Consider the following 18,170-nt stretch of genomic DNA (forward strand, 5'->3'; position numbering starts at 1 on the left):
AGTAGTTACAACACAGAACCTCTAAGTATATAAAAATGAAAAGGACCTAATTCAGTCATTCAGGCATTGTGTCCTGGGATACAGAAAACAGTGGATGATTAACCTTGGTTAAAATACTGGAAGACATTTCTTTCCTTCATAGAAGAAAACCTTCAGCCCCACTTTAAAGTGACATAGACACAAATATTTACAAAATATTGGTGAGAAAACACAGGATATAAACAACAGCAATAATAATAATAATAATAAGCAGAGTAATAGAAAACAAAGTTAAGATCATTTAACCATTGATTATGTCATGTTCCACAACAGTTAAAGTTAACATGGGAAACTGACAGAACTGAGCGAATGTATGAACATATTAACCAAGAGACTACCAATATGACCCTGCAAATGTTCATGGTGAATTTCTGGACTAGTCTACAATGAGATGAATGGAAAAATTCAATCAAAGCAAAAAAAAAATCGGGTTTCCTATGACTGTACTACCTAAAGGAGTTTAGAGTGCCCTACCTGAAAAAAGTCAAGATGTGGCTTTTTGAACAAGCGTTTGCAAATGCAGAGTAACTGACATAGGAAAATGGAATGACTAGAAAATGAGTCCAGACAACATTTTTAACAAGGAGACACAATGAATTTATATTTTATTGATTTGTTTAGTTTTTATTATATGTTATGTTTTTAATTGTATTTATGACATTGTAAGCATTGCATTTTTTCCTGTTAAGCAGCTTGAGTTGCCTACGGGCTGAGAAAGGCGATATACAAATACAGGAAATAAATAAATAAAATAAATACCTAAAATAGATGGTACAATAAAAAAATATTACTACCGATACAGAATGGTTTTTCAGTTGAGTGAATGTTGACTATTGGGTTTTAGAACATGTATGTATGTATTTAGACCTCAATCAAGTTTGGCTGCTTACAGAATTGATTTTAATGTGCAAAATAATTCAACTATACACATTCCCTTACTAAATCATCTAGGATAAGGAAAATGTGTGTGCATCTTTTTGAAGCACTCTATATTTATTTTATTTTATTTAGGGCAAAAAAAGCTACCAGCTCTCTGCAACTATCTGGTGAGATGAAAGCCTTTACCAAAATTAATGTATTTCTTGTATCTGTATAAGCACTTGTGTTTAAGTTCAGAAGAGTTATTCCATCGAAATGAGCAAAGGAATTTAGCATCATCAGCAATAAAATATTTATTATTATTATTATTATTATTATTATTATTATTATTTATTACTACTACTACTACTACTACTACTACACTGGCCTATACCCTACTTTTTCTCACCACGAAGAAGACTTTACATTCATTCCCATACCAAATATCTTAGGGACGGCTTGCAAACAGCATTAAAACAAGTTAAACCTCTTAAACAATAAATAAGCTAAACCAGGGGTCCTCAAACTTTTTAAAAAGAGGGTCAGGTCACAGTACCTCAAACTGTTGGAGGGCAGGATTATAATTTGAAAAAAGCATGAATGTATTCCTATGCACACTGCTCATATCTTATTTGTAGTGCAAAAAACACTTTAAAAAAATACAATAATTAAAATGAAGAACAATTTTAACAAATATAAACTTAATAGTATTTCCATGGGAAGTGTGAGACTGCTTTTGGCTGATGAGATAGGATTGTTGTTGTTGTGTGCTTTCAAGTCGTTTCAGGCTTAGGTTGAGCGAGTGCCGGGTAAATTACCTTGGAGGGCCGTAGTTTGAGGACCCTTGACTAAACAGTTATTAAATAATAATAATAGGTTTAAAATATTTAAAAACTGGAACCTAAATAAAACATTTGTGGTACCAGTTGAACCTTAAAGAGACAGGTATTCTACAATTAGGGTTTCACAATTGAGAAGGCCCTCCTCAAGGGCCCTACACAGTGCATAGGTCTCATTGGTTGTACACAGAATAGGCTTCCCCCCAGGCAGAAAATTAATACACATTCACATACAGATGTGTAACTTTACCATATTTACATGAGAGTCAAATGCATTACTCTACTACATGAGACATGGGAGATCTGTGATGGGCTCTTCTGAAAAAAAATATTTTTAAAACCACTCCAAAAGAAATTCTAGTTTTGAAGAGAACAGCAACGCTAAGAAGGTGGGTGTTTAACTCTCCTTTGCTGTTTTCTTACCACCTCATCCTCCCAACTGTTGCTAGACTTGAAAAGGAAGAAGAGAGAAATTAAACCCTTCATTTACCCGAGAACCCTCCCCTCCAACAAGATTCCTTCCCTCAAATAAAAAAGTTCTCCTAACATACACTTTAACCTTAGACATGTTCAAAACTGTCAAAGCTTTTTCTAAACAAGTCACTTAAATTTAAGAGGAAGGTTAACTCTGGAGTGCTTTAAGAAGGGACTACACAGTTAATCTCCATGTTTCACCTTAATTATCTAATTTCACTAGCATCTGTAATCTCTATTTATTCAGACTTTAGCGTGATTAAATGTGGAAATGTGGAGGGAGAAGAGAGGAAAAAGAGCAAAGGGGTTCTACCAGTAGCAGCAGTGTAGAGTCCATGAGGACTATGAGAAGACAGATCCTTTCATTGATTATTGGAACTGATCCTGATGAAGGGGGGCAGGCGAGAACAAAAAAACCTGTTGGTTTCTCTGAGCCAATTAACCTTTATTTTCATGAGCCTCCAACTTGTTCTTGTGATGCCACTTTCTATTTTTCTGCTGCAAAATAGTGTCTAAGGGGAAAAACCTGAGATGTTATGAAATAACAATCCTAGTTTGCATGTTTTACTGTGATTATTATGTTGAATCTTTTACTGCTTTGATATTAAAACATTAAAAAACCTTGTATTCAATATATAATACTGATATTGTACTATGCTAATAATATAATATATTGTATGAAAATATATATTGTAAGCCGCTCTGAGTCCCCTTCGGGGTGAGAAGGGCAGCATATAAATGCCGTAAATAAATAAAATAAATAAACTTTGAAAACAGGTATATTTAATTAGTAATACGCATATTTGGTCCATAAGGAGGTACCTGTGCTCAGACAACCACTTAAGATGATATAAATCATATAAATATTTTGGCAAGTAAGCAAGGGAAGTCGCTCTAGATTGCATCCATTCTTATTCTTTACAACGTTTCAACATCCATCAAAGGATATCAGAAGAAGGGCTATTTTGTACAGTATTTCTTGGCCTCATGGTTGCTGCTTTGAGGCAGTTTTCTCTCTTTTTATTGTATAATACATAGAAACATACAATCTTTGAAATTAACAGTCAAAATACCAGTATTTTTCCCAATCCCACCATCACCACAACCCCATCACCACAATCCCATCCCCCCCCCCTCCGACCCAGGAACAGTTAACTACTTTTGCCGTGCTTATTACAATTGTTCGATCATGAGAATAGTCTTATTTAACACCGTATATTTATCTTTCCCCTTTATTCTGTAAATGAGACCCCTCCATTTTGCTCCCCATATCCTTCTGATTTGGCCCATCCTATAGTAACTTTTCCTTTTGCTAATATAATCTTGGGAGTAGGTAATCGGCTAGATATTTATACCAAGTTTTTATATCCCATTTCTTGTGGTCCAGCCTAGGGCCACTGAGACTTTGATTGCCTCTATCATGTGTATTATTATTTCTTCACGTTCTTTATATTCCCCTTTACTTTCCAATTTCTGGGTGAAAAATTGAGTCTTGTTCCATTCTATATTTATCCCTAATAGCTCCTCCATTTTCTTCCTGATTATTTCATGGAACTTTTGTATTTTTTCGCATTCCCACCTTCTTAGGCGATCCCTCATTGGCCAAGTAGGACCGTGCCTTCCTCTTGGCAAGCTTCTCTTTTTTGCCCTCCATTCATGCCTCTTCAAATTTTGCAGCACTGCTGATCACAGCTGACCTCCAGCTGGAGTGCTCAAGGGCCGGGGCTTCCCAGTTCTCAGTGTTTATGCCAGAGTTTTTAAGGTTGGCTTTGAGCCCATCTTTAAATCTCTTTGCCTGTTCACCAACATTCCGTTTTCCGTTCTTGAGTTAGGAGTAGAGCAACTGCTTTGGGAGATGGTGGCCGGTCCAGCAGAGTTGATGGCGGAGGACCATTGCTTCAATGCTGGTGGTCTTTGCTTCTTCCAGCATGCTGACGTTTGTCCGCCTGTCTTCCCAAGAGATTTGGAGGATTTTCCAGAGGTAGCACTGATGGAATCATTCCAGGAGTTGCATGTGACGTCTGTAGACAGTCCACATTTCGCAGGCATGTAGCATTCCCACCACATTTGCATGTTATCCTCTTTTTCTTTCCACAATCTGAACAGTTAAATATTTTCCAATTTCTCACAAGCTGTCTCAAGAAAGCGTGAGGAGAGGAGCAAAACAAGCATTCTCTCATCCAATTGGAAGTTTTAGGTTTCTAGAACTTGTTTGACTGTTACTTCCCACCAAGTCTAGACAACACATATTCACAAAGATGAATTCACAGAGATGTCAAAAAGAGACAGAAATTATGAGTTACTGGATTTCTCCTAGAGGGTTGTAACTCATTTATAAGTCTTCACTGTGCATACCTCTTCTAGTTTTACACAATTCCAGTTGGGAGATCAAAGTGTCATGTTCTACAAGCTCACTATGCAACCTCATAATATATTACTTCCCAAGAGCATTTGTACTATAATCAACAAATTGAAACAGTTATTAGTAGTGCAGTTGGTTTACTCACTTGTAGAACAGAACCTTTGAAGGAACAACTGTGATTACATTCCCCAAAAGCACTTTTCTTGAAACACAACCCTACAATGCTATCATAAAGGGTCATTGACATTTTCTTACATGATCAAAAGAAGATTAAGATTTTGCAGATATGAGGAAGAATTCCTGTCCTCACTATAATAACAGTGAATTAGATGCGAAAAAGAACTTGTAAGCCTTACTGGTCATTTTTTTTATTTCTTAGGTCCCCTATTAAAATCCTCTTGAGTAAAGAAAACAATTTCTCCTACTCAAGATTACAACTATGTCCCAAGAATGTGTTTCACCTTTTAGTGTTTGTTTCACATCTTTCCGGATTGCTCTTACAAATCTTGTTTTGGTATCACTTTTTCTCAAGCATTCTTGAGGAAATGCAACTATTTTATTTGTCATAACAGTAGGAATTCACTTTATTACTTGAAACATAGGACCTAAACAGTATTGAAAAGAGGTCGCTGTTTAAAATGGTGCTTCAAACATCAGAAAAAATACACTCAATTTTCTACAGTGTATATAAATACAGGCTATGACGAGGGATGTGGTTGTGGCACTAGACAGACCATAGGATTAAAATCACCAAAAATGAAAAATGTGTGATGGCATGTGCATTTGATGCTAAACCCAGAAGGAAATGGTGGGAATGGGTGGGTGGATAAAGAAAGTAGGGTTTGTAAATTTCTGAGGTAGTTACAAAATGTGCAGGTATGGAGGCCACCTCAGTCTTATAAGCTCTAAAGTAGGCATGGGCAAACTCTGGCTCTCTGGGTGGCTGTTAGGAATTGTAGTCCAAAACACCCAGATGACAAAGTTTGTCCATGCCTGCCCTAGAGCCATAGGAGAATCATCACTGACCTGGGTAAAAGGAGTTTATATCACAAAGTACCCAAGAACATTTGTATAAGGAATGGAGTTGTGCATACAAAGATAGGAAATTATAAAAAGGACTGTTGTTGTCCTGTCCTTCAAGTGGTTTTTGCACCTAACATGAGGTTTCTTTGGCAAGATTTATTGAAGGGGTTTGCCTTCCTCTTAGGCTGAGAGAGTGGGACTTACCCAAGGTCACCTAGTGGATTTTCATGTCTAAAACAAAATTTGAACCCTGGTCTCCAGAGTTCTAGTCCAAACTCAAACTGCTACATCTCTCTGGCTCTTGTAAAAAGGCTCATGGTGCTTAAATATATCAGTAAACAATATAGGCCAGGAAACTTTATGATTTCAGGTTTCCTGCATTATGGCTTAAAATATAACTGAGCATTGTGCAGAAAGGAAGAGCGTTTTGGCTGCCAAATCATATACTTCACACTCATAATTCTATTTCAGTCTGACAAAACGTTTACCTGAATAGGCTAGACCACACACTCTTTCCCCACAGGTACAACACTCATGTACCAGCTATAAAACATTATGTCTTTTTAAAGGCACCCTGGAAGAATTAATTTTGAATAGAATATATTATTTTCAGAACAGTGGTGCCCAGAACTGGACACAGTTGTTTTGTCCTATTTTTACTCCAGACTAAACACAGAAAATACACCAAGTTAGTATAATTGCACAAACTCTATGTATACTGAAATTCAAATATGTTTTCCTATTTATAAAAAGTATACTTTACTCATAAAATAGCGTTTAAAATACATAACTGTATGCTAAACTTGAAAATGTAACCACTTTATCAAAGGAACAGCAAGATCTGTTTTGAGGTTAGGTATAATATAGTTTCCAAAATGCTTACAAGCAGGTACCTTGCAATTAAATGTAATAGCCAAATCACTACGTCCTGTTTACAAGAAGTGCGCCCCAAACAAGTCAGAACAGTAGGCTTATGAGATATGCTCTGGGACTTGCTTTGGCAGCTACCACTACAATTTCTTCTTTAGCTAAGGACTGTAATTATTTCCTTTCATCTTGCAGGAGGAAAAAAGTCAAACAAAAAACAACTACTTTTCAAATATGTTCAAACATGCACATGACTCCCCTTTCTACAGCTTTACTACTGTGGTCCAAACTTTCCAACATGTTTTGTCTTTCTCAACCTCTTGGCCCAAGCCTCTTCCTTAAGAGTATCAAGTTAACCGGTTTTGGCAGGTTGAATAGATGAATAGACCAAATACATAGAACTACTCGACATAAATCTAGGGAAAGACATGTTAGCAATTGTTATGTCCCACTGGCCTTCTGCATTGTTTCCAACAGTAATTGACACGCCCAGGAATTTAACAGTACCAGACAGTTCCCTCTGCCCCATCTCGGGTGGAACACTGCTTCTCTGTTCTTTAATCTGATGTACAGATGTACATGCAGTTCCATTCAGCTAAGAAGCAGTCCTCGTTCTAACACTCCATAGGAAGACATCACCAGAATATAGAAGAGTTTCGTGTAAAAATATACATTGCAAAGCACTCCTTAATACTATAGAGGTTCAGAGTTGTTTCCTCTGTTTCCATAGCCTGTCTTTCAAATGTACATCAAAATGCTTCTGCACTAAAGTGGGGGATGTCAGAATAAAAATGTGACACAACTCCTCCCTTGAAAGGGAGGGAGCTATCAAATCCTAGTCTTGCTCAGTAGATAGTCCAGACTTATCATTTATGACTAGGAGGGCCTTCGACACTGGTCTTGGAGGAGAGCAATGCGACTCGAGCCCCCTCCCGTGCAATGCTGTGCTCAGAGCACACCGTTCGGGTACTGCTCCCACACGCTTTCGCTCTCTCTCTGCAGCATGCATGCAGCGGCTTCCTACTGGATAGATGGTCCAGTGACCTTTGGCTGTTAAGAGAGCTGGGCAAGGAGCGGATCTGTTGCAGCAGTCTTCCTAGGCATTCCTCACATTCCTGCACTATCGGAAAGCTCCAGGAGCAAACTACGTGCCCCCTCCCACACACAAGCACACACACCTGCCCTCCCATTCGCCCAGAGAGCCAACCGCTTCCGTCCGTCTGTCGCACTCCTCAAACATGCAGCCAAAAAGGCAAGCAGCCACTACCCCTCCCAGTCTTCCCCCTACAAAGTGATTGCAGGGGCATAGGAGTTGTGAGGTCTGGTCTGCTTCAGAGGAAAGCCAGGACAGGGAGAAAGAGAGCGGGGAGAAAGAGAAAATGCCACTGGCACTCTATGGATTCTCTCCTCAAGCTTAGATGCAAGGAGCTCTAACAAGCAAATGGGGGAAATACAAGATGGGGCGAGGTCGAGTGAGGGTAGACTATACAGGTTAAGAAAGAAGGGTTTTTGGAGGGCCAAGACTGAGCCGAGGGAACAGGGAAATGAGGGGAAGGGCTTTTAAGAAGCCGAAGAAGCAGGAAGAAATGCCTGCAACGACAAGGAGAGAAAGGCTGAGGCAAAGGAATGGAAATAGAATTGAAGGGATGGAAAGCGAATTGTCAGGGTTTGGGAGGCATGAACAGGTTTGTGCATACTAGTCAGGAGGAGAGCTGTTACTGGCACTCAAGGAATGGGAAAAAGGCACACAGGAGTAAACAGATAACTAAAAGGCAATATCAGATACAGGATAAGGAGTGAAAAGCTTTACAGAAATTAGAGCGCATCCCTTTTAACAAGGGGCCAAAAATTAAAGAAAGGCCAGGATTTTTTTTCAAAAGGCAATGTTCAGGGAGTGAAGGACATCAGGTAAATTCCTGGTGAGGAAGAATAGCAAGTTACAATGAGAGGAATTTCAGGGGAGATAAATATCGTGAGATGAGTGGGGAGGGAGTTATTTCAGGACAAATGGAAACATTAAGAGAGTCTATGTTCTAGTAAAAGACTCGTGGGGTGCTGTATAGAATGGTACCCATTTCAACCAGTAAGCCCAAACTACACGAGGAAGGGCAAAGGAGACAAGTAATAAAAAGGAGGTGGCGGAATCTGCATAAAGGAAGTTGTTACAGGAGATAGGAGGACAGCTAAGGTGGAGCCTATTTATATTAAAAAAATTGAACAAGAAACTGATGGATATGGGCATCCTTAGAATTTTTTAAAATTGTGCCAGGAGCAACTTAAGAATTTGCAAGTCGCTTCTGGTGTGAGAGAATTGGCTGTCTGCAAGGACGTTGCCCAGAGGACACCCGGATGTTTGACCACACTGTGGGAGGTTTCTCTCATGTCCCCACATGGTGAACTGGAGCTGACAGACAGGAGCTCACCCCGCACCCCGGATTTGAACCGCTGACCTTTTGGTCAATAGCCCTGTCAGCACAAGAGTTTAACCCATTGCTCCACCACAACACACTCTTAGGATAAGAAATAAATAAATAAAATGTTTAGGATGGGAAGACACAGAAGGCAGAGTTGATGGAAGCAGAATATTGTCAGGATGATAAGATGGAGCACCCACTGCTGATTTACAAAAGAAAATAAGTAAAATAGGGAAATGGGTGGGGGGAAAGCACCCTGAAGATAAAGAGAAAGGGGGGAGGGGGAATTATGCTTAGGATGGGAAGATAAGGAAGGAGGAGGTATAGTGGGAAGGGGGGCAATGCAAAGGTTACTTAGAGGGTAAAGGAGAGGATCTTGGAAAGTGGGATGGGAAAGGAAACGAGAAAAGACAAGACAAGCAGCAATGTTTATGAGGAGCGGCAGTCCTAAGCAGAGCCAAACCAAGGAGACACACTGACGATGAGAAATAATTACACCGTAAATATAATAAAAATAAGATATAGTGGGGGAGAGGGGCGATGCAAAGGTTACTTAGAGGGTAAAAGAAAGGATCTTGGGAGTCGTAAAGTGGGATGAGAAAGGAAGCAAAAGGAGACAAGATAAGCAGAGAGGAAGCAGTGCTAAGCATAACCAAACCAAGGAGACACATTACATTGACCATGGGAAATAAATACATTTGAATATAATAAAAAATGATATGATGATGGTGATACCACGAGGATTTCAAGGGAGGCTGGCAAGTTTTGGGAGAATGATGGGGCACTTGAAACCCTCCTGTTTGAAACAAATACATGTAAATATAATAAAAAATAATGATGTGATGATACCACAAGGATCTCAAGGGAGGCTGGCAAGTTTTGGGAGAATTATGAGGCACTTGAAACCCTCCAGTTTGAAACAAATACATGTAAATGTAATAAAAAATAATGATATGATGATGATGATACCACGAGGATTTCAAGGGAGGTTGGCAAGTTTTGAGAGAATGAGGGGGCAATTGAAACCGTCCTGTTTGAAACAAATACATGTAAATGTAATAAAAAATAATGATATGATGATGATGATGATACCACGAGGATTTCAAGGGAGGTTGGCAAGTTTTGAGAGAATGAGGGGGCACTTGAAACTCTCCTGTTTCGCAATGGGAGGTCAAAATGGGGGGTAATAATTACACTAACAACAATATAATACTAGTAATGCGATAAAGTAATAATATGACCACAAGGAGGGGCAAGTTGGAGGAAAGGATGGGAAAGAGGCGAGCCAGGCTGGATGCCTCGTGCCTTCTTCCCCTTGGTCTCCCACAGGGAGGGAAGTTGCTGGAAGAAGGAGAGGGCAAGGCGGGGGTGAGGGTGGCGAGGAGCTGCCTCAGGATGCAGGGAGGCGACCCACCTGGCCCCGCGCCCTCCCCTCCTCCCTCCCTCCCTCACGCTCTTCCTTCCCTCACTCCCTCACTCACCGCGGCGCCGAGTCTTCGCTGGCGCGGAGGGGCCGCCACCGCCGCCTCCCCGCCGGCCGGGAAGGGCCCTACCCCGGGGCGCCCATGGTCCCGGTGCCGCCACCGCTGAGGAGAAACACGAAACCCTCCTTCCTTCCTCCCTCCCTCCCTTCCTTCGCCGCCTGCTTCTCCCCGCCCCTCCGCCAGACGTCAGCGCCTCGCCCTGCCCTGCGCCTCGCCCCGATTGGAGGAGCGCGCCGCGAGACGCCTCGCCATTGGCCCGCCGCGGGGCTCAAACCGCCCAATGGCGGAGCCAGCTGAGGTTGCCAGGGTTACCGATGCTGTGAAGAGGCCGGCGGGCGAGCAGGCGAGGAGAAGGAGAAGAAGGGGGGAAGCTGCACTTCCTTCAGGTCAGGCCCGGCCCAGGGAGAGGGGCTCTCTCGCACCTCCACACCCCGCTACAGTCATCTACAGTTTGACACCGTTTTCAACTGCCAAGGCTCCATGCTGGGGGATCCTGGGAGTTGTAAATTTGGTGAGGCACCAGCACTCTTCGGCCGAGCAGCAACCTCGAGGCCTTCTGAAGCTACAGCTCCCACTATTCCATAGGATTGAGCCATGGCAGTCAATGTCTGCTCAAGCTGCGTTCCAATTTACAGTGTACATCAGGCCTGGGCAAACTTCGGCCCTCCAGGTGTTTTGGATTCTAACTCCCACAATTCCTAACAGGAATTGTGGGAGTTAGGGTCCAAAACACCTGGAGGGCCGAAGTTTGCCCAGGCCTGATGTACAGTGTACACTGATGTACACTGTTTGCCCAGGCCTGATGTACACCTAACAGGAATTGTGGGAGTTGGAGTACAAAACACCTGTAGGAATTGTGGGAGTTGGAGTCCAAAACACTTCAGCCCTCCAGGTGTTTTGGACTCCAACTCCCACAATTCCTAAAAGGAATTGTGGGAGTGGGAGTGCAAAACACCTGTAGGAATTGTGGGAGTTGGAGTCCAAAACACCTGGAGGGCTGAAGTTTGCCCAAGCCTAATTCCTAACAGTTTGGAATTGTGGGAGTTGAAGTCCAAAACACCTAGAGGGCCAGAGTTTGCCCCTGCCAGGTGTAGATGCAGGGAGAAATTGGGAGGTAATGAGGGGAGGATGGGGACCAATAACAGCAAGAGATGCATGGACTTCAACTCCCACAATTCCTAACACTTAGGAATTGTGGGAGTTGAAGTGCAAAACACCTGGAGGGCCAAAGTTTGCTCATACCTGGTGTAGATGCACTCCAGGGCGGTAATGGGGGAGGATGGGAACCAATAACAGCAAGAGATGCAGGAACTTGTGCCCTAAGTAAACTCTATTGCTTCCCCACCACTTTCAGGATGCATCTACACCAGGCCTGGGCAAACTTCGTCCCTGCAGGTTGTTTGGACTCCAACTCCCACAATTCCTAACACTTAGGAATTGTAGGAGTTGAAGTGCAAAACATCTGGAGGGCCAAAGTTTGCTCATGCTTGGTATAGATGCACTCCAGGGAGGAACTGGGAGGTAATGGGGGAGGATGGGAACCAATAACAGCAAGAAATGCAGGAACTTCTGCTCTAAGTAAACTCTGCTGCACTGGTTCTTAACCTGTGGGTCCCCAGATGTTTTGGCCTTCAACTCCCAGAACCCCTAACAGCTAGTAAATTAGCTAGGATTACTGGGAGTTGTTGGCCAAAACATCTGGGGACCCAAAGGCTGAGAACCACTGGTCTAGTGTTTCCTCCACTATTCTCGGGGTGCATCTATATCAGGCCTGGGCAGACTTGAGCCTTCCAGTTGTTTTGGACTCCAACTTTCACTATTCATAACAGTTAGGAACTGTGGGAGTTGAAGTCCAAAACACCTGGAGGGCCAAAGTCTGCCCCTGCCTGATGTAGATGCACCCCAGGGAGGAACTGGGGGGAGAATGGGAACCAATAACAGCAGGAACTTGTGCCCTAAGTAAACTCTACTGTTTCCTCACCACTCAGGGTGCACCAGGCATGGGAAAGCTTTGGCCCTCCAGATGTTTTGGACGCCAAATCCCACAATTCCTAATATTTAGGAATTGTGGGTGTTGAAGACCAAAACACCTGGAGGGCCAAAGTTATCTACACTGTGTAATTAATGCAGTTTGACCCCACTTTAAGTGCCATGGCTCTGCACTATGGAATCCTGTAATAATAATGATAATGATAATATTCCTTACCCGCCTCTCCTCATGGCTCGAGGTGGGTTACAAAACAATTAAAATACATAAATACGGCTAATGATGATGGGAAGCAGAACTCAGGCAGAGAAGATTAAATGCCTAGTAAAATTTCTAATCCCATGCCACCATAGCGTTGAGCCATGAAAATTAAAGTGGTGTGAAACTGAATTAATTCTACAGTATAAATGCATCCTCAGAAACGTCTTCATCAAATAGATTAAAGCCACACAGGCAACATGCCTTTTAAATAGTACTGTTGTCCGGGTTTGCATTTTCTTTGCAGCTCTTTTTTTCCTTCTTCTGCTGTTTCCCTCATACACATTTTCTTTCTTTCTTCCCTTTATCTTCCTTCACTTCTCTTCGCTTCTTTTTCTTTCTAACCTCCCTCCCTCCCCCCCCCCTTTTTCCCATTCCTTTCTCTTTCTTTCCCTTCCCTCATACCTTCTCCCCAGGCCCGTAGCCAGGATTTCGATTTGGGGGGAGGGGCGGGGCTGAGTTTTTGTCAGGGTTTTTTGGGGGGGCTGAGTTTGGGGGGGGGGGCTGTGTCTGAGTGAAAAAGGGTCTACCCTAGCAAACCTTTTGTATCATTACCCACTTCTCCATGCATATGGGATATATTGAGTATGGTGATCAGATCATGATATGAATAAACAACAGTTTAAATAATGCACCAATAAGGCCTTTTCGCGAACCACCATAAGAATTTCAGGGGGGGGGCTGAAGCCCCTCAAGACCCCCCCCCCCCCCGCTACATGCCTGCTTCTCCTCTTTCCTTTCTCTTCCTTCCCTCCTTTTTCTTTCTTCTCTCTCACTCTTTTCCTTTTTCCTTCCTTTGTTTCCCTTTGTTTTCCTTCCTCCCTACCTTCTCTGCATACACATCACTTAGCAGCAGCCAATCTACTTCCCTCCCTTTCTTTCCCAAGTATGTTACAGAGGGCCACTTCACCTAGCAACAGCCAATCCACTTTGTTCCTTTTCTTTCCCTCAACTCTGCTGTATTTTTGTATTTGTCCCTAACATATATGAGATATATTTTATTTACTTTGTGTGTGTGCATGTGTGTGTATCCTTCCCACAAATTTTGTTGAAGATTTTGGAGATGTACTTTACTAAAGGTAACAGGTCCCATCTGATTTGCATGCGAAGGAAGGTCAGGCCTGATTAATACTTGGATGGGACAGCCAACACATACGGTCCTATGGGCTATATATATTTCAAAGGAATAGACTGGTAAAACTACCTCTGAGTATTCCTTGCCTAAGAAAACCCTATGAAATGTATAAAGTCACCATAAGTAGACAGGTGACATATTCACACACACAAGTAATAGCCAATACACTTAATGGAAACCCTATTTTTGATGTATTTTAAACAATCAGCAGTTCAGAAAGGAAAGTTATTTTTTCTGATGTTAATGGAGTTGCAGTTTTATTGCCCTCATTTTACAGCTTTTTGGCCACATCTACACTGTCATAAAATGCCATTTGAAGTTGTATTATGGTGGTGTGGATTGGGCCTTAGTTTCAGTGCTCACATGACTACAAAGGTCCTCTGATTCCATTGATATCTCTCCAGAACATCTTAACTGACAACAACAAAAACCCTGAGAGAACACAGACCTATGAGTCTAACTTCTCATTTTTTCTTTTTCTTGTATGATTGTTAACACTTTTGCCTAATGAAGAAGCCAGTGGAGCTTTGGAAGCATATGTGTTTTATGTGCATATTTTGTACATTTTTATTGTTTCGTGGATGTTTTGTTCTCTTAAAGTATGTATGTGCGTATCTTGTCTCTGATCAGATGTATGTAACTGCACATGCATGGTCACTTCACAAGAACAGTGCCTTTTAAGTTACAGAATCATAGAGTTCAAAGAGACTGCAAGGACCATCCAGTCCAACTTCCTGACATGCAGGTATACACTATCTGATATAGGAAAACCAGTCTCCTCCCACCCCAAGGTGGCCATATTTGTGTCCACTAGTTATATTTTATTTTTCCAATATGTCAAAGACTAGCACTATGTTTGCATCCATTGAGACCAACGTTTTTCTACTATTTCATTTTCCACATCATTTTGGTTTGTTAAGTATAATATATACAAGGGCAATTAGTTTATTTATATATAATTGTTTCTCATTCTTCAAACCATATGACTGAGTGGTGAAGTTAATTCTTTCTTGTTTAAACACATGGTGCATGTACACGGTAAAATTAATGCAGTATAACACTACATTACTCTGATTCATTGCCATGGAGTCACAGGAGCTGTAGCTTTACAAGGTATTCAGCCTTCTCTGCCACAGCGTGCTGGCACCTCACCAAACTACAACTCCCATGATTCTGTAGTATTGAACCATGGCAGTGTCAAATTGCATTAATTCCACCATGTAGATGCACCCCCAAGTGCATTACTGTACTGCTTTCCTTCAACCCTCTTGAGAATTTGCCTTTCAAGATACTAAGATGTTTCTGAATATATTTGAGTAGTAGCTATTCTATGCTTAGTGCAACCATAGCCATTGTCAAATTAAATATTAAACATTCACAAGCTTTGTAAAAGAGAGAGAGGAGAGGAAATGCAGCAGTGAGAAAAGAACGCCCAGTAAAGCAAAGTAGGGAAAGGAACTTGTTTAAGAACAAGGGGTATTACAGGCGTACGAGAATGGAGCATTTTTCATTTGTGGAATGTTGTAGACTATGCAGTCTGTTTATGGCACAGTTTTTTTACTTGGCAGCCATGCCTTTCTCCTGCAGTAACGTCATTTCTATGCACTAACCACTCCAGGCTGGAAGAATCCCAGGCACCTGGTTACCTAAATATTTGATAAAAGTGCTTAAGAACCTTAAACATGTTTGGAAACTGCAGTCAGGATTGGTGTCTATTCGATGAGATGCTATAGCAAGGAACTACAAACAAGGGAGCAATATTGCATTTTTGTTTCTTTGACTGTGGGGTATTCAATTTGGCAGAAGCCCAGGAATATCAAGTATGCCACTGCCAGAACAGTTATTCCAATAAAATCATAGAATTATAGCTTTATAGTGTGGAAGAGTCCACAAGGGCCATCCAATCCAGCTCCCTACCATAAAAGAACACATAATCAAAGCAGTCTCGACAGATGGCCTTCCATCCTCTGCTCAAAAACCTCCAGAGAAGGAGATTCCAAGGCAGCATATTCCACTGCTGAAAAGGTCTTGCCATCAGGAGGTTCTTCCTAATGTTTAGATGTAATCTATTTTCCTGGAGTTTGAATCCATTGCTCTTTGTCGTAGCCTTCAGAGCAGCAGAAAACAGGTTTCCCCCTCCTCAATGTGACATCCTTTCAAATATTTAAATATGGCTATCACATCCCCACTCAGCTTTCTTTTATCCAAGGTAAACACACCCAGCTCCCATAATAATAATAATAATAATAATAATAATAATAATAATAACAACAACAACAACAACAACAACAACACTTCAGTTGTTCCTCAAAGGGCTTGCATTCCAAACCTTTGATCATTTTCATCCCCCATCTTTGGATACATTATCACTGTCAATATCCTTCTTGAATTGCGGTGCTCAGGACAGGACACAGTATTTCAGATACATTATTTGGGACACACAGTGGTATGGGTGCTGCCTCTACTGTGTATGAAGGAATCAGGTGGAGGAGGGGTGAGGAGATTTTTGGCATGCTACCTAGGATGGATCTACACTGACCACTTATTCCAGGGCTGCTCCAGAGTGGTGAATGTCAGCTCCAAGATTATATAGATCACCACCACCTTGGCCACTGTGGAGACAGGAGGAATTCCTGTCTGTCCAGTTGCTTTGGCGCTGCCCAACAGCTACTCCTACTGTCCCACCCCATCCTTAATCATTGCAACAATCAGTGGGCACAACATGGTGTGTGTCGGTTGGTCATTGCCAAGAGTGACATTGACCAGGGTGACAGATTGTCCTTGCGACAAGTGACTGTCATGAGCCATGTCATACCTTCTGGCCACCACAACAAAAAGCACTGGGGGAGGAGGGGAATGAGTGCCATCCTGTTTCCCATGATGGGCTAACCAATTCCAGGGAATACAGAATGGCCATCTAAACTGTTGCAGCCAGTTCCAATGATTAACTGGGCTCAAAGTTTGAGTTACCTTGAATTACCTTAGTATGTCACTTAGCCTCCACAGAGCTGAATTGCCTGCCCTTCACAATGAATGATCAGAGTAGATGTGCCCCTAGAAGGACTATCCTGTTAGGATAAGCAGCAAGATTTCTGTCAGGGTTGGTCACATGACTTAGCAAAGTGAGAAAAGCCAACTGGTCCATGCAGTTCTTCTATTGATTCGTTACTTCAGTGTTCTCTAGGATCAGGTGATTCCCTGCACTTGAATCTGTGGTTCCCTGTATGAAAAACAAATTTGAAATGCTACTACACCCAATACTGGTATGGGAGGGAGCCTATCCACCCTATTATTCCTATTTGATTTATGATGCCTGGCTATGTCTGAATGGTTACAGGGCTGCTCTGTACAACTTGCAGTGTAGGTTCACATCCCAGGAGCTCAGTCTTATTTGGCTCTTTTTGGATTTGTGGGAGAGATTGCAGTTGCAAGGTATGCAAAACACAACTCCCTGTCACCATTGGTGGGAGTCAAATGCAATTTTGCCATTCCCTATTGCAGAGGACAGTTCGTCAGATGTTGGACTGCAACTATCAGGATCCCTCACTATTGGCAATAATGGCTAGGACTGATGGGAGCTTCAATCTGGCAACACCTGGAGGGCCCCTCACATACACAGTCATATAGTCAATTGCAGCTGAATCTTGTTGCTGTCAGTATGCCTACCGGTATGTCCTTGTGGCTCCTTTCTTGCGTAGCAATAGAACATTTTCCCCCATGTATGTTGTCCCGAACACTGGGTATACCTTTTGCAGGCATGCTGTCCCACAGAGCCATATGAATGCTGCTTCATGCCAATTCATTACTTCTCTTTATGTTTTAACAAAAATGGTTGGTAGAAGTGAAGAGGTACTGAACATTAACCTATAGGGTTGCCTAGGCTTTATAAGTGAAGCAAGTATATATGTTATGTCTGTGCCATTGGGATTGGTGGAGTGACATTGGCTTGTATGTGTTTATGCGGTGAAGACACCAGTGTACTGGTTTGAGTGGTGAACTTGGGGCAACCGGGATTCAACCCCCACTCAACCATTATTGCCCTTCAGCTGTAGAAGAAGGCAATGGCAAACCTCCTTTGAATAAATTTTGCCAAGAAAATCCTCTAGTGGGGTAACCATAAGTCAACTTGAAGGTACATGACCAACAAGAATGGCAACGTATGTACAAGAATGTGTGCAAGGATTTCATGGTCTTCTTGAGTTCTTTGGCTTCATGGTAATGCAGCTTATGTCTGTCTTTGCCAATGCAGGTCTGTGGTTCATTTCAGGGGTATCAAGAGCATATCTCTCATTTTCTCACCTTTGATTTTCTATATTGTGCGCTCTGCTTTCCTTATGTGGCTGAGCCAGAACTTAAGATTTCATTGAAAATTATAGATTATGCTAGTTTGATAACATTTTAATCAATGAATTTGAAATGTTTTACTTTGA

General features: G+C 41.9%; 2 protein-coding genes across 5 annotated transcripts in view; one reads left to right on the forward strand and one right to left on the reverse strand.

Annotated features, from left to right (window-relative positions):
• The window catches only part of PKP4 (plakophilin 4), a 125,355-nt gene extending 114,845 nt beyond the window's left edge, over positions 1-10,510 (reverse strand). For all 3 annotated transcript variants that reach the window (XM_060777338.2, XM_060777348.2, XM_060777330.2), the window contains exon 1: positions 10,358-10,510. The gene's annotated coding sequence lies outside the window, so the exon portion shown is untranslated. The remainder of the gene's footprint in view (positions 1-10,357) is intronic.
• Positions 10,511-10,681: 171 nt separating this feature from the next.
• CCDC148 (coiled-coil domain containing 148) overlaps positions 10,682-18,170 on the forward strand; it is a 150,774-nt gene continuing 143,285 nt past the window's right edge. For both annotated transcript variants that reach the window (XM_060777301.2, XM_060777311.2), the window contains exon 1: positions 10,682-10,746. The gene's annotated coding sequence lies outside the window, so the exon portion shown is untranslated. The remainder of the gene's footprint in view (positions 10,747-18,170) is intronic.

This window comes from Anolis sagrei, chromosome 1 (assembly GCF_037176765.1).
Source record: "Anolis sagrei isolate rAnoSag1 chromosome 1, rAnoSag1.mat, whole genome shotgun sequence".
NCBI lineage: Eukaryota > Metazoa > Chordata > Lepidosauria > Squamata > Dactyloidae > Anolis > Anolis sagrei.